A 16,190-nucleotide genomic window follows, 5' to 3' on the forward strand; every position below is an offset into this window, starting at 1 on the left:
GAACGTGTTTGAAAGAGCATGAAGCTTGCGCTCCCAGCCTAGAGCATGAATCCGAGCACGATTCGCGTCTAACACAAAGTCACTGTTTTCACCGTCCTGTAGCTCGGCAGCTGAAAGGTGCAGACCGTGTTTGAAAGAGCATTAAGCTTGCGCTCCCAGCCTAGAGCATGAATCCGAGCACGATTCGCGTCTAACACAAACTCACTGTTTTCACTGTGCTGTAGCTCGGCACCTGACAGGTGCAGACCGTGTTTGAAAGAGCATTAAGTTTGCGCCTAGAGCCTATAGCATGAATCCGCGCACGATTCGCGTCCAACACAAACTCACTGTTTTCACCATCCTGTAGCTTGGCAGCTGAAAGGTGCAGACCGTGTTTGAAAGAGCATTAAGCTTGCGCTCCCCGCCTAGAGCATGAATCCGAGCACAATTCGCGTCTAACACAAACTCACTGTTTTCACCGTCCTGTAGCTCGGCACCAGACAGGTGCAGACCGTGTTTGAAAGAGCATTAACTTTGTTCTCCCAGCCTAGAGCATGAATCCGAGCACGATTCGCGTCTAACACAAACTCACTGTTTTCACCGTCCTGTAGCTCGGCACCAGACAGGTGCAGACCGTGTTTGAAAGAGCATTAAGCTTGCGCTCCCAGCCTAGAGCATGAATCCGAGCACGATTCGCGTCTAACACAAACTCACTGTTTTCACCGTCCTGTAGCTCGGCACCTGACAGGTGCAGACCGTGTTTGAAAGAGCATTAAGCTTGCGCTCCCAGGCTAGAGCATGAATCCGAGCACGATTCGCGTCTTTCACAAACTCACTGTTTTCACCGTCCTGTAGCTTGGCACCTGACAGGTGCAGACCATGTTTGAAAGAGCATTAAGCTTGCGCTCCCAGCCTAGAGCATGAATCCGAGCACGATTCGCGTCTAACACAATCTCACTGTTTTCACCGTCCTGTAGCTGGGCAGCTGAAAGGTGCAGAACGTGTTTGAAAGAGCATGAAGCTTGCGCTCCCAGCCTAGAGCATGAATCCGAGCACGATTCGCGTCTAACACAAAGTCACTGTTTTCACCGTCCTGTAGCTCGGCAGCTGAAAGGTGCAGACCGTGTTTGAAAGAGCATTAAGCTTGCGCTCCCAGCCTAGAGCATGAATCCGAGCACGATTCGCGTCTAACACAAACTCACTGTTTTCACTGTGCTGTAGCTCGGCACCTGACAGGTGCAGACCGTGTTTGAAAGAGCATTAAGTTTGCGCCTAGAGCCTATAGCATGAATCCGCGCACGATTCGCGTCTAACACAAACTCACTGTTTTCACTGTCCTGTAGATCGGCACATGACAGGTGCAGACCGTTTTTGAAAGAGCATTAAGCTTGCGCTCCCAGCCTAGAGCATGAATCCGAGCACGATTCGCGTCTAACACAAACTCTGTTTTCACCGTCCTGTAGCTTGGCACCTGACAGGTGCAGACCGTGTTTGAAAGAGCATTAAGCTTGCGCTCCCAGCCTAGAGCATGAATCCGAGCACGATTCGCGTCTAACACAATCTCACTGTTTTCACCGTCCTGTAGCTCGGCACCTGACAGGTGCAGACCGTGTTTGAAAGAGCATTAAGCTTGCGCTCCCAGCCTAGAGCATGAATCCGAGCACGATTCGCGTCTAACACAAACTCACTGTTTTCACTGTCCTGTAGATCGGCACATGACAGGTGCAGACCGTTTTTGAAAGAGCATTAAGCTTGCGCTCCCAGCCTAGAGCATGAATCCGAGCACAATTCGCGTCTAACACAAACTCACTGTTTTCACCGTCCTGTAGCTCGGCACCAGACAGGTGCAGACCGTGTTTGAAAGAGCATTAACCTTGCGCTCCCAGCCTAGAGCATGAATCCGAGCACGATTCGCGTCTAACACAAACTCACTGTTTTCACCGTCCTGTAGCTGGGCACCAGACAGGTGCAGACCGTGTTTGAAAGAGCATTAACTTTGTTCTCCCAGCCTAGAGCATGAATCCGAGCACGATTCGCGTCTAACACAAACTCACTGTTTTCACCGTCCTGTAGCTCGGCACCAGACAGGTGCAGACCGTGTTTGAAAGAGCATTAAGCTTGCGCTCCCAGCCTAGAGCATGAATCCGAGCACGATTCGCGTCTAACACAAACTCACTGTTTTCACCGTCCTGTAGCTCGGCACCTGACAGGTGCAGACCGTGTTTGAAAGAGCATTAAGCTTGCGCTCCCAGCCTAGAGCATGAATCCGAGCACGATTCGCGTCCAACACAAACTCACTGTTTTCACCGTCCTGTAGCTTGGCACCAGACAGGTGCAGACCATGTTTGAAAGAGCATTAAGCTTGCGCTCCCAGCCTAGAGCATGAATCCGAGCACGATTCGCGTCTAACACAATCTCACTGTTTTCACCGTCCTGTAGCTGGGCAGCTGAAAGGTGCAGAACGTGTTTGAAAGAGCATGAAGCTTGCGCTCCCAGCCTAGAGCATGAATCCGAGCACGATTCTCGTCTAACACAAAGTCACTGTTTTCACCGTCCTGTAGCTCGGCAGCTGAAAGGTGCAGACCGTGTTTGAAAGAGCATTAAGCTTGCGCTCCCACCCTAGAGCATGAATCCGAGCACGATTCGCGTCCAACACAAACTCACTGTTTTCACCATCCTGTAGCTTGGCAGCTGAAAGGTGCAGACCGTGTTTGAAAGAGCATTAAGCTTGCGCTCCCAGCCTAGAGCATGAATCCAAGCACAATTCGCGTCTAACACAAACTCACTGTTTTCACCGTCCTGTAGCTCGGCACCAGACAGGTGCAGACCGTGTTTGAAAGAGCATTAACTTTGTTCTCCCAGCCTAGAGCATGAATCCGAGCACGATTCGCGTCTAACACAAACTCACTGTTTTCACCGTCCTGTAGCTCGGCACCAGACAGGTGCAGACCGTGTTTGAAAGAGCATTAAGCTTGCGCTCCCAGCCTAGAGCATGAATCCGAGCACGATTCGCGTCTAACACAAACTCACTGTTTTCACCGTCCTGTAGCTCGGCACCTGACAGGTGCAGACCGTGTTTGAAAGAGCATTAAGCTTGCGCTCCCAGCCTAGAGCATGAATCCGAGCACGATTCGCGTCTTTCACAAACTCACTGTTTTCACCGTCCTGTAGCTTGGCACCTGACAGGTGCAGACCATGTTTGAAAGAGCATTAAGCTTGCGCTCCCAGCCTAGAGCATGAATCCGAGCACGATTCGCGTCTAACACAATCTCACTGTTTTCACCGTCCTGTAGCTGGGCAGCTGAAAGGTGCAGAACGTGTTTGAAAGAGCATGAAGCTTGCGCTCCCAGCCTAGAGCATGAATCCGAGCACGATTCGCGTCTAACACAAAGTCACTGTTTTCACCGTCCTGTAGCTCGGCAGCTGAAAGGTGCAGACCGTGTTTGAAAGAGCATTAAGCTTGCGCTCCCAGCCTAGAGCATGAATCCGAGCACAATTCGCGTCTAACACAAACTCACTGTTTTCACCGTCCTGTAGCTCGGCACCAGACAGGTGCAGACCGTGTTTGAAAGAGCATTAACTTTGTTCTCCCAGCCTAGAGCATGAATCCGAGCACGATTCGCGTCTAACACAAACTCACTGTTTTCACCGTCCTGTATCTCGGCACCAGACAGGTGCAGACCGTGTTTGAAAGAGCATTAAGCTTGCGCTCCCAGCCTAGAGCATGAATCCGAGCACGATTCGCGTCTAACACAAACTCACTGTTTTCACCGTCCTGTAGCTCGGCACCTGACAGGTGCAGACCGTGTTTGAAAGAGCATTAAGCTTGCGCTCCCAGCCTAGATCATGAATCCGAGCACGATTCGCGTCTAACACAAACTCACTGTTTTCACCGTCCTGTAGCTTGGCACCTGACAGGTGCAGACCATGTTTGAAAGAGCATTAAGCTTGCGCTCCCAGCCTAGAGCATGAATCCGAGCACGATTCGCGTCTAACACAATCTCACTGTTTTCACCGTCCTGTAGCTCGGCACCTGACAGGTGCAGACCGTGTTTGAAAGAGCATTAAGCTTGCGCTCCCAGCCTAGAGCATGAATCCGAGCACGATTCGCGTCTAACACAATCTCACTGTTTTCACCATCCTGTAGCTCGGCACCTGACAGGTGCAGACCGTGTTTGAAAGAGCATTAAGCTTGCGCTCCCAGCCTAGAGCATGAATCCGAGCACGATTCGCGTCTAACACAAACTCACTGTTTTCACCGTCCTGTAGCTCGGCAGCTGAAAGGTGCCGACCGTGTTTGAAAGAGCATTAAGCTTGCGCTCCCAGCCTAGAGCATGAATCCGAGCACAATTCGCGTCTAACACAAACTCAGTTTTCACCGTCCTGTAGCTCGGCACCAGACAGGTGCAGACCGTGTTTGAAAGAGCATTAACCTTGCGCTCCCAGCCTAGAGCATGAATCCGAGCACGATTCGCGTCTAACACAAACTCACTGTTTTCACCGTCCTGTAGCTCGGCACCAGACAGGTGCAGACCGTGTTTGAAAGAGCATTAACTTTGTTCTCCCAGCCTAGAGCATGAATCCGAGCACGATTCGCGTCTAACACAAACTCACTGTTTTCACCGTCCTGTAGCTCGGCACCAGACAGGTGCAGACCGTGTTTGAAAGAGCATTAAGCTTGCGCTCCCAGCCTAGAGCATGAATCCGAGCACGATTCGCGTCTAACACAATCTCACTGTTTTCACCGTCCTGTAGCTCGGCACCTGACAGGTGCAGACCGTGTTTGAAAGAGCATTAAGCTTGCGCTCCCAGCCTAGAGCATGAATCCGAGCACGATTCGCGTCTAACACAAACTCACTGTTTTCACCGTCCTGTAGCTTGGCACCAGACAGGTGCAGACCATGTTTGAAAGAGCATTAAGCTTGCGCTCCCAGCCTAGAGCATGAATCCGAGCACGATTCGCGTCTAACACAATCTCACTGTTTTCACCGTCCTGTAGCTGGGCAGCTGAAAGGTGCAGAACGTGTTTGAAAGAGCATGAAGCTTGCGCTCCCAGCCTAGAGCATGAATCCGAGCACGATTCGCGTCTAACACAAAGTCACTGTTTTCACCATCCTGTAGCTCGGCAGCTGAAAGGTGCAGACCGTGTTTGAAAGAGCATTAAGCTTGCGCTCCCAGCCTAGAGCATGAATCCGAGCACGATTCGCGTCTAACACAAACTCACTGTTTTCACCGTCCTGTAGCTGGGCACCAGACAGGTGCAGACCGTGTTTGAAAGAGCATTAACTTTGTTCTCCCAGCCTAGAGCATGAATCCGAGCACGATTCGCGTCTAACACAAACTCACTGTTTTCACCGTCCTGTAGCTCGGCACCAGACAGGTGCAGACCGTGTTTGAAAGAGCATTAAGCTTGCGCTCCCAGCCTAGAGCATGAATCCGAGCACGATTCGCGTCTAACACAAACTCACTGTTTTCACCGTCCTGTAGCTCGGCACCTGACAGGTGCAGACCGTGTTTGAAAGAGCATTAAGCTTGCGCTCCCAGCCTAGAGCATGAATCCGAGCACGATTCGCGTCCAACACAAACTCACTGTTTTCACCGTCCTGTAGCTTGGCACCAGACAGGTGCAGACCATGTTTGAAAGAGCATTAAGCTTGCGCTCCCAGCCTAGAGCATGAATCCGAGCACGATTCGCGTCTAACACAATCTCACTGTTTTCACCGTCCTGTAGCTGGGCAGCTGAAAGGTGCAGAACGTGTTTGAAAGAGCATGAAGCTTGCGCTCCCAGCCTAGAGCATGAATCCGAGCACGATTCTCGTCTAACACAAAGTCACTGTTTTCACCGTCCTGTAGCTCGGCAGCTGAAAGGTGCAGACCGTGTTTGAAAGAGCATTAAGCTTGCGCTCCCACCCTAGAGCATGAATCCGAGCACGATTCGCGTCCAACACAAACTCACTGTTTTCACCATCCTGTAGCTTGGCAGCTGAAAGGTGCAGACCGTGTTTGAAAGAGCATTAAGCTTGCGCTCCCAGCCTAGAGCATGAATCCAAGCACAATTCGCGTCTAACACAAACTCACTGTTTTCACCGTCCTGTAGCTGGGCACCAGACAGGTGCAGACCGTGTTTGAAAGAGCATTAACTTTGTTCTCCCAGCCTAGAGCATGAATCCGAGCACGATTCGCGTCTAACACAAACTCACTGTTTTCACCGTCCTGTAGCTCGGCACCAGACAGGTGCAGACCGTGTTTGAAAGAGCATTAAGCTTGCGCTCCCAGCCTAGAGCATGAATCCGAGCACGATTCGCGTCTAACACAAACTCACTGTTTTCACCGTCCTGTAGCTCGGCACCTGACAGGTGCAGACCGTGTTTGAAAGAGCATTAAGCTTGCGCTCCCAGCCTAGAGCATGAATCCGAGCACGATTCGCGTCCAACACAAACTCACTGTTTTCACCGTCCTGTAGCTTGGCACCAGACAGGTGCAGACCATGTTTGAAAGAGCATTAAGCTTGCGCTCCCAGCCTAGAGCATGAATCCGAGCACGATTCGCGTCTAACACAATCTCACTGTTTTCACCGTCCTGTAGCTGGGCAGCTGAAAGGTGCAGAACGTGTTTGAAAGAGCATGAAGCTTGCGCTCCCAGCCTAGAGCATGAATCCGAGCACGATTCTCGTCTAACACAAAGTCACTGTTTTCACCGTCCTGTAGCTCGGCAGCTGAAAGGTGCAGACCGTGTTTGAAAGAGCATTAAGCTTGCGCTCCCACCCTAGAGCATGAATCCGAGCACGATTCGCGTCCAACACAAACTCACTGTTTTCACCATCCTGTAGCTTGGCAGCTGAAAGGTGCAGACCGTGTTTGAAAGAGCATTAAGCTTGCGCTCCCAGCCTAGAGCATGAATCCAAGCACAATTCGCGTCTAACACAAACTCACTGTTTTCACCGTCCTGTAGCTCGGCACCAGACAGGTGCAGACCGTGTTTGAAAGAGCATTAACTTTGTTCTCCCAGCCTAGAGCATGAATCCGAGCACGATTCGCGTCTAACACAAACTCACTGTTTTCACCGTCCTGTAGCTCGGCACCAGACAGGTGCAGACCGTGTTTGAAAGAGCATTAAGCTTGCGCTCCCAGCCTAGAGCATGAATCCGAGCACGATTCGCGTCTAACACAAACTCACTGTTTTCACCGTCCTGTAGCTCGGCACCTGACAGGTGCAGACCGTGTTTGAAAGAGCATTAAGCTTGCGCTCCCAGCCTAGAGCATGAATCCGAGCACGATTCGCGTCTTTCACAAACTCACTGTTTTCACCGTCCTGTAGCTTGGCACCTGACAGGTGCAGACCATGTTTGAAAGAGCATTAAGCTTGCGCTCCCAGCCTAGAGCATGAATCCGAGCACGATTCGCGTCTAACACAATCTCACTGTTTTCACCGTCCTGTAGCTGGGCAGCTGAAAGGTGCAGAACGTGTTTGAAAGAGCATGAAGCTTGCGCTCCCAGCCTAGAGCATGAATCCGAGCACGATTCGCGTCTAACACAAAGTCACTGTTTTCACCGTCCTGTAGCTCGGCAGCTGAAAGGTGCAGACCGTGTTTGAAAGAGCATTAAGCTTGCGCTCCCAGCCTAGAGCATGAATCCGAGCACAATTCGCGTCTAACACAAACTCACTGTTTTCACCGTCCTGTAGCTCGGCACCAGACAGGTGCAGACCGTGTTTGAAAGAGCATTAACTTTGTTCTCCCAGCCTAGAGCATGAATCCGAGCACGATTCGCGTCTAACACAAACTCACTGTTTTCACCGTCCTGTATCTCGGCACCAGACAGGTGCAGACCGTGTTTGAAAGAGCATTAAGCTTGCGCTCCCAGCCTAGAGCATGAATCCGAGCACGATTCGCGTCTAACACAAACTCACTGTTTTCACCGTCCTGTAGCTCGGCACCTGACAGGTGCAGACCGTGTTTGAAAGAGCATTAAGCTTGCGCTCCCAGCCTAGATCATGAATCCGAGCACGATTCGCGTCTAACACAAACTCACTGTTTTCACCGTCCTGTAGCTTGGCACCTGACAGGTGCAGACCATGTTTGAAAGAGCATTAAGCTTGCGCTCCCAGCCTAGAGCATGAATCCGAGCACGATTCTCGTCTAACACAAAGTCACTGTTTTCACCGTCCTGTAGCTCGGCAGCTGAAAGGTGCAGACCGTGTTTGAAAGAGCATTAAGCTTGCGCTCCCACCCTAGAGCATGAATCCGAGCACGATTCGCGTCCAACACAAACTCACTGTTTTCACCATCCTGTAGCTTGGCAGCTGAAAGGTGCAGACCGTGTTTGAAAGAGCATTAAGCTTGCGCTCCCAGCCTAGAGCATGAATCCAAGCACAATTCGCGTCTAACACAAACTCACTGTTTTCACCGTCCTGTAGCTGGGCACCAGACAGGTGCAGACCGTGTTTGAAAGAGCATTAACTTTGTTCTCCCAGCCTAGAGCATGAATCCGAGCACGATTCGCGTCTAACACAAACTCACTGTTTTCACCGTCCTGTAGCTCGGCACCAGACAGGTGCAGACCGTGTTTGAAAGAGCATTAAGCTTGCGCTCCCAGCCTAGAGCATGAATCCGAGCACGATTCGCGTCTAACACAAACTCACTGTTTTCACCGTCCTGTAGCTCGGCACCTGACAGGTGCAGACCGTGTTTGAAAGAGCATTAAGCTTGCGCTCCCAGCCTAGAGCATGAATCCGAGCACGATTCGCGTCCAACACAAACTCACTGTTTTCACCGTCCTGTAGCTTGGCACCAGACAGGTGCAGACCATGTTTGAAAGAGCATTAAGCTTGCGCTCCCAGCCTAGAGCATGAATCCGAGCACGATTCGCGTCTAACACAATCTCACTGTTTTCACCGTCCTGTAGCTGGGCAGCTGAAAGGTGCAGAACGTGTTTGAAAGAGCATGAAGCTTGCGCTCCCAGCCTAGAGCATGAATCCGAGCACGATTCTCGTCTAACACAAAGTCACTGTTTTCACCGTCCTGTAGCTCGGCAGCTGAAAGGTGCAGACCGTGTTTGAAAGAGCATTAAGCTTGCGCTCCCACCCTAGAGCATGAATCCGAGCACGATTCGCGTCCAACACAAACTCACTGTTTTCACCATCCTGTAGCTTGGCAGCTGAAAGGTGCAGACCGTGTTTGAAAGAGCATTAAGCTTGCGCTCCCAGCCTAGAGCATGAATCCAAGCACAATTCGCGTCTAACACAAACTCACTGTTTTCACCGTCCTGTAGCTCGGCACCAGACAGGTGCAGACCGTGTTTGAAAGAGCATTAACTTTGTTCTCCCAGCCTAGAGCATGAATCCGAGCACGATTCGCGTCTAACACAAACTCACTGTTTTCACCGTCCTGTAGCTCGGCACCAGACAGGTGCAGACCGTGTTTGAAAGAGCATTAAGCTTGCGCTCCCAGCCTAGAGCATGAATCCGAGCACGATTCGCGTCTAACACAAACTCACTGTTTTCACCGTCCTGTAGCTCGGCACCTGACAGGTGCAGACCGTGTTTGAAAGAGCATTAAGCTTGCGCTCCCAGCCTAGAGCATGAATCCGAGCACGATTCGCGTCTTTCACAAACTCACTGTTTTCACCGTCCTGTAGCTTGGCACCTGACAGGTGCAGACCATGTTTGAAAGAGCATTAAGCTTGCGCTCCCAGCCTAGAGCATGAATCCGAGCACGATTCGCGTCTAACACAATCTCACTGTTTTCACCGTCCTGTAGCTGGGCAGCTGAAAGGTGCAGAACGTGTTTGAAAGAGCATGAAGCTTGCGCTCCCAGCCTAGAGCATGAATCCGAGCACGATTCGCGTCTAACACAAAGTCACTGTTTTCACCGTCCTGTAGCTCGGCAGCTGAAAGGTGCAGACCGTGTTTGAAAGAGCATTAAGCTTGCGCTCCCAGCCTAGAGCATGAATCCGAGCACAATTCGCGTCTAACACAAACTCACTGTTTTCACCGTCCTGTAGCTCGGCACCAGACAGGTGCAGACCGTGTTTGAAAGAGCATTAACTTTGTTCTCCCAGCCTAGAGCATGAATCCGAGCACGATTCGCGTCTAACACAAACTCACTGTTTTCACCGTCCTGTATCTCGGCACCAGACAGGTGCAGACCGTGTTTGAAAGAGCATTAAGCTTGCGCTCCCAGCCTAGAGCATGAATCCGAGCACGATTCGCGTCTAACACAAACTCACTGTTTTCACCGTCCTGTAGCTCGGCACCTGACAGGTGCAGACCGTGTTTGAAAGAGCATTAAGCTTGCGCTCCCAGCCTAGATCATGAATCCGAGCACGATTCGCGTCTAACACAAACTCACTGTTTTCACCGTCCTGTAGCTTGGCACCTGACAGGTGCAGACCATGTTTGAAAGAGCATTAAGCTTGCGCTCCCAGCCTAGAGCATGAATCCGAGCACGATTCGCGTCTAACACAATCTCACTGTTTTCACCGCCCTGTAGCTCGGCACCTGACAGGTGCAGACCGTGTTTGAAAGAGCATTAAGCTTGCGCTCCCAGCCTAGAGCATGAATCCGAGCACGATTCGCGTCTAACACAATCTCACTGTTTTCACCATCCTGTAGCTCGGCACCTGACAGGTGCAGACCGTGTTTGAAAGAGCATTAAGCTTGCGCTCCCAGCCTAGAGCATGAATCCGAGCACGATTCGCGTCTAACACAAACTCACTGTTTTCACCGTCCTGTAGCTCGGCAGCTGAAAGGTGCCGACCGTGTTTGAAAGAGCATTAAGCTTGCGCTCCCAGCCTAGAGCATGAATCCGAGCACAATTCGCGTCTAACACAAACTCAGTTTTCACCGTCCTGTAGCTCGGCACCAGACAGGTGCAGACCGTGTTTGAAAGAGCATTAACCTTGCGCTCCCAGCCTAGAGCATGAATCCGAGCACGATTCGCGTCTAACACAAACTCACTGTTTTCACCGTCCTGTAGCTCGGCACCAGACAGGTGCAGACCGTGTTTGAAAGAGCATTAACTTTGTTCTCCCAGCCTAGAGCATGAATCCGAGCACGATTCGCGTCTAACACAAACTCACTGTTTTCACCGTCCTGTAGCTCGGCACCAGACAGGTGCAGACCGTGTTTGAAAGAGCATTAAGCTTGCGCTCCCAGCCTAGAGCATGAATCCGAGCACGATTCGCGTCTAACACAATCTCACTGTTTTCACCGTCCTGTAGCTCGGCACCTGACAGGTGCAGACCGTGTTTGAAAGAGCATTAAGCTTGCGCTCCCAGCCTAGAGCATGAATCCGAGCACGATTCGCGTCTAACACAAACTCACTGTTTTCACCGTCCTGTAGCTTGGCACCAGACAGGTGCAGACCATGTTTGAAAGAGCATTAAGCTTGCGCTCCCAGCCTAGAGCATGAATCCGAGCACGATTCGCGTCTAACACAATCTCACTGTTTTCACCGTCCTGTAGCTGGGCAGCTGAAAGGTGCAGAACGTGTTTGAAAGAGCATGAAGCTTGCGCTCCCAGCCTAGAGCATGAATCCGAGCACGATTCGCGTCTAACACAAAGTCACTGTTTTCACCATCCTGTAGCTCGGCAGCTGAAAGGTGCAGACCGTGTTTGAAAGAGCATTAAGCTTGCGCTCCCAGCCTAGAGCATGAATCCGAGCACAATTCGCGTCTAACACAAACTCACTGTTTTCACCGTCCTGTAGCTCGGCACCAGACAGGTGCAGACCGTGTTTGAAAGAGCATTAACCTTGCGCTCCCAGCCTAGAGCATGAATCCGAGCACGATTCGCGTCTAACACAAACTCACTGTTTTCACCGTCCTGTAGCTCGGCACCAGACAGGTGCAGACCGTGTTTGAAAGAGCATTAAGCTTGCGCTCCAATCCTAGAGCATGAATCCAAGCACGATTCGCGTCTAACACAAACTCACTGTTTTCACCGTCCTGTAGCTCGGCAGCTGAAAGGTGCAGATCGTGTTTGAAAGGGCATTAACCTTGCGCTCCCAGCCTAGAGCATGAATCCGAGCACGATTCTCGTCTAACACCAACTCACTGTTTTCACCGTCCTGTAGCTCGGCACCTGACAGGTGCAGACCGTTTTTGAAAGAGCATTAAGCTTGCGCTCCAATCCTAGAGCATGAATCCAAGCACGATTCGCGTCTAACACAAACTCACTGTTTTCACCGTCCTGTAGCTGGGCAGCTGAAAGGTGCAGAACGTGTTTGAAAGAGCATTAAGCTTGCGCTCCCAGCCTAGAGCATGAATCCGAGCACGATTCTCGTCTAACACAAACTCACTGTTTTCACCGTCCTGTAGCTCGGCAGCTGAAAGGTGCAGACCGTGTTTGAAAGAGCATTAAGCTTGCGCTCCCAGCCTAGAGCATGAGTCCGAGCACAATTCGCGTCTAACACAAACACTGTTTTCACCGTCCTGTAGATCGGCAGCTGAAAGGTGCAGATCGTGTTTGAAAGGGCATTAACCTTGCGCTCCCAGCCTAGAGCATGAATCCGAGCACGATTCTCGTCTAACACAAACTCACTGTTTTCACCGTCCTGTAGCTCGGCAGCTGAAAGGTGCAGACCGTGTTTGAAAGAGCATTAAGCTTGCGCTCCCAGCCTAGAGCATGAATCCGAGCACAATTCGCGTCTAACACAAACTCACTGTTTTCACCGTCCTGTAGCTCGGCACCAGACAGGTGCAGACCGTGTTTGAAAGAGCATTAACCTTGCGCTCCCAGCCTAGAGCATGAATCCGAGCACGATTCGCGTCTAACACAAACTCACTGTTTTCACCGTCCTGTAGCTCGGCAGCTGAAAGGTGCAGACCGTGTTTGAAAGAGCATTAAGCTTGCGCTCCCACTCTAGAGCATGAATCCGAGCACGATTCGCGTCCAACACAAACTCACTGTTTTCACCATCCTGTAGCTTGGCAGCTGAAAGGTGCAGACCGTGTTTGAAAGAGCATTAAGCTTGCGCTCCGAGCCTATAGCATGAATCCGCGCACGATTCGCGTTTAACACAAACTCACTGTTTTCACTGTCCTGTAGATAGGCACCTGACAGGTGCAGACCGTTTTTGAAAGAGCATTAAGCTTGCGCTCCCAGCCTAGAGCATGAATCCAAGCACGATTCGCGTCTAACACAAACTCTGTTTTCACCGTCCTGTAGCTTGGCACCTGACAGGTGCAGACCGTTTTTGAAAGAGCATTAAAGGGGTTGTCCCGCGCCGAAACGGGTTTTTTTTTTTCAACCCCCCCCCCCCCCGGTTGGCGCGAGACAACCCCGATGCAGGGAGGTAAAGGAAGCTTACCGGAGCGCTTACCTTAATCCCCGCGCTCCGGTGACTTCAATACTTACCGCTGAAGATGGCCGCCGGGATCCTCTGTCTTCGTGGACCGCAGCTCTTCTGTGCGGTCCATTGCCGATTCCAGCCTCCTGATTGGCTGGAATCGGCACGTGACGGGGCGGAGCTACACGGAGCCTGCATTCTGCACGAGCGGCTCCATAGAAGATTGCAGAAGACCCGGACTGCGCAAGCGCCGCTAATTTGGCCATCGGAGGGCGAAAATTAGTCGGAACCATGGAGACGAGGACGCCAGCAACGGAGCAGGTAAGTATAAAACGTTTTATAACTTCTGTATGGCTCATAATTAATGCACAATGTACATTACAAAGTGCATTATTATGGCCATACAGAAGTGTATAGACCCACTTGCTGCCGCGGGACAACCCCTTTAAGCTTGCGCTCCCAGCCTAGAGCATGAATCCGAGCACGATTCGCGTCTAACACAAACTCTGTTTTCACCGTCCTGTAGCTCGGCACCTGACAGGTACAGACCGTGTTTGAAAGAGCACTAAGCTTGCGCTCCCAGCCTAGAGCATGTATCCGAGCACAATTCGCGTCTAACACAAACTCACTGTTTTCACCGTCCTGTAGCTCGGCACCAGACAGGTGCAGACCGTGTTTGAAAGAGCATTAACCTTGCGCTCCCAGCCTAGAGCATGAATCCGAGCACGATTCGCGTCTAACACAAACTCACTGTTTTCACCGTCCTGTAGCTCGGCACCAGACAGGTGCAGACCGTGTTTGAAAGAGCATTAAGCTTGCGCTCCAATCCTAGAGCATGAATCCAAGCACGATTCGCGTCTAACACAAACTCACTGTTTTCACCGTCCTGTAGCTCGGCAGCTGAAAGGTGCAGATCGTGTTTGAAAGGGCATTAACCTTGCGCTCCCAGCCTAGAGCATGAATCCGAGCACGATTCTCGTCTAACACAAACTCACTGTTTTCACCGTCCTGTAGCTCGGCAGCTGAAAGGTGCAGACCGTGTTTGAAAGAGCATTAAGCTTGCGCTCCCAGCCTAGAGCATGAGTCCGAGCACAATTCGCGTCTAACACAAACACTGTTTTCACCGTCCTGTAGATCGGCAGCTGAAAGGTGCAGATCGTGTTTGAAAGGGCATTAACCTTGCGCTCCCAGCCTAGAGCATGAATCCGAGCACGATTCTCGTCTAACACAAACTCACTGTTTTCACCGTCCTGTAGCTCGGCAGCTGAAAGGTGCAGACCGTGTTTGAAAGAGCATTAAGCTTGCGCTCCCAGCCTAGAGCATGAATCCGAGCACAATTCGCGTCTAACACAAACTCACTGTTTTCACCGTCCTGTAGCTCGGCACCAGACAGGTGCAGACCGTGTTTGAAAGAGCATTAACCTTGCGCTCCCAGCCTAGAGCATGAATCCGAGCACGATTCGCGTCTAACACAAACTCACTGTTTTCACCGTCCTGTAGCTCGGCACCAGACAGGTGCAGACCGTGTTTGAAAGAACATTAAGCTTGCGCTCCAATCCTAGAGCATGAATCCAAGCACGATTCGCGTCTAACACAAATTCACTGTTTTCACCGTCCTGTAGCTCGGCAGCTGAAAGGTGCAGACCGTGTTTGAAAGAGCATTAAGCTTGCGCTCCCACTCTAGAGCATGAATCCGAGCACGATTCGCGTCCAACACAAACTCACTGTTTTCACCATCCTGTAGCTTGGCAGCTGAAAGGTGCAGACCGTGTTTGAAAGAGCATTAAGCTTGCGCTCCGAGCCTATAGCATGAATTCGCGCACGATTCGCGTTTAACACAAACTCACTGTTTTCACTGTCCTGTAGATAGGCACCTGACAGGTGCAGACCGTTTTTGAAAGAGCATTAAGCTTGCGCTCCAATCCTAGAGCATGAATCCAAGCACGATTCGCGTCTAACACAAACTCACTGTTTTCACCGTCCTGTAGCTCGGCAGCTGAAAGGTGCAGATCGTGTTTGAAAGGGCATTAACCTTGCGCTCCCAGCCTAGAGCATGAATCCGAGCACGATTCTCGTCTAACACAAACTCACTGTTTTCACCGTCCTGTAGCTCGGCAGCTGAAAGGTGCAGACCGTGTTTGAAAGAGCATTAAGCTTGCGCTCCCAGCCTAGAGCATGAGTCCGAGCACAATTCGCGTCTAACACAAACACTGTTTTCACCGTCCTGTAGATCGGCAGCTGAAAGGTGCAGATCGTGTTTGAAAGGGCATTAACCTTGCGCTCCCAGCCTAGAGCATGAATCCGAGCACGATTCTCGTCTAACACAAACTCACTGTTTTCACCGTCCTGTAGCTCGGCAGCTGAAAGGTGCAGACCGTGTTTGAAAGAGCATTAAGCTTGCGCTCCCAGCCTAGAGCATGAATCCGAGCACAATTCGCGTCTAACACAAACTCACTGTTTTCACCGTCCTGTAGCTCGGCACCAGACAGTTGCAGACCGTGTTTGAAAGAGCATTAACCTTGCGCTCCCAGCCTAGAGCATGAATCCGAGCACGATTCGCGTCTAACACAAACTCACTGTTTTTACCGTCCTGTAGCTCGGCACCAGACAGGTGCAGACCGTGTTTGAAAGAGCATTAACCTTGCGCTCCCAGCCTAGAGCATGAATCCGAGCACGATTCGCGTCTAACACAAACTCACTGTTTTCACCGTCCTGTAGATCTGCAGCTGAAAGGTGCAGATCGTGTTTGAAAGGGCATTAACCTTGCGCTCCCAGCCTAGAGCATGAATCCGAGCACGATTCTCGTCTAACACAAACTCACTGTTTTCACCGTCCTGTAGCTCGGCAGCTGAAAGGTGCAGACCGTGTTTGAAAGAGCATTAAGCTTGCGCTCCCAGCCTAGAGCATGAATCCGAGCACAATT

This window comes from Eleutherodactylus coqui, chromosome 12, assembly GCF_035609145.1.
Source record: "Eleutherodactylus coqui strain aEleCoq1 chromosome 12, aEleCoq1.hap1, whole genome shotgun sequence".
NCBI lineage: Eukaryota > Metazoa > Chordata > Amphibia > Anura > Eleutherodactylidae > Eleutherodactylus > Eleutherodactylus coqui.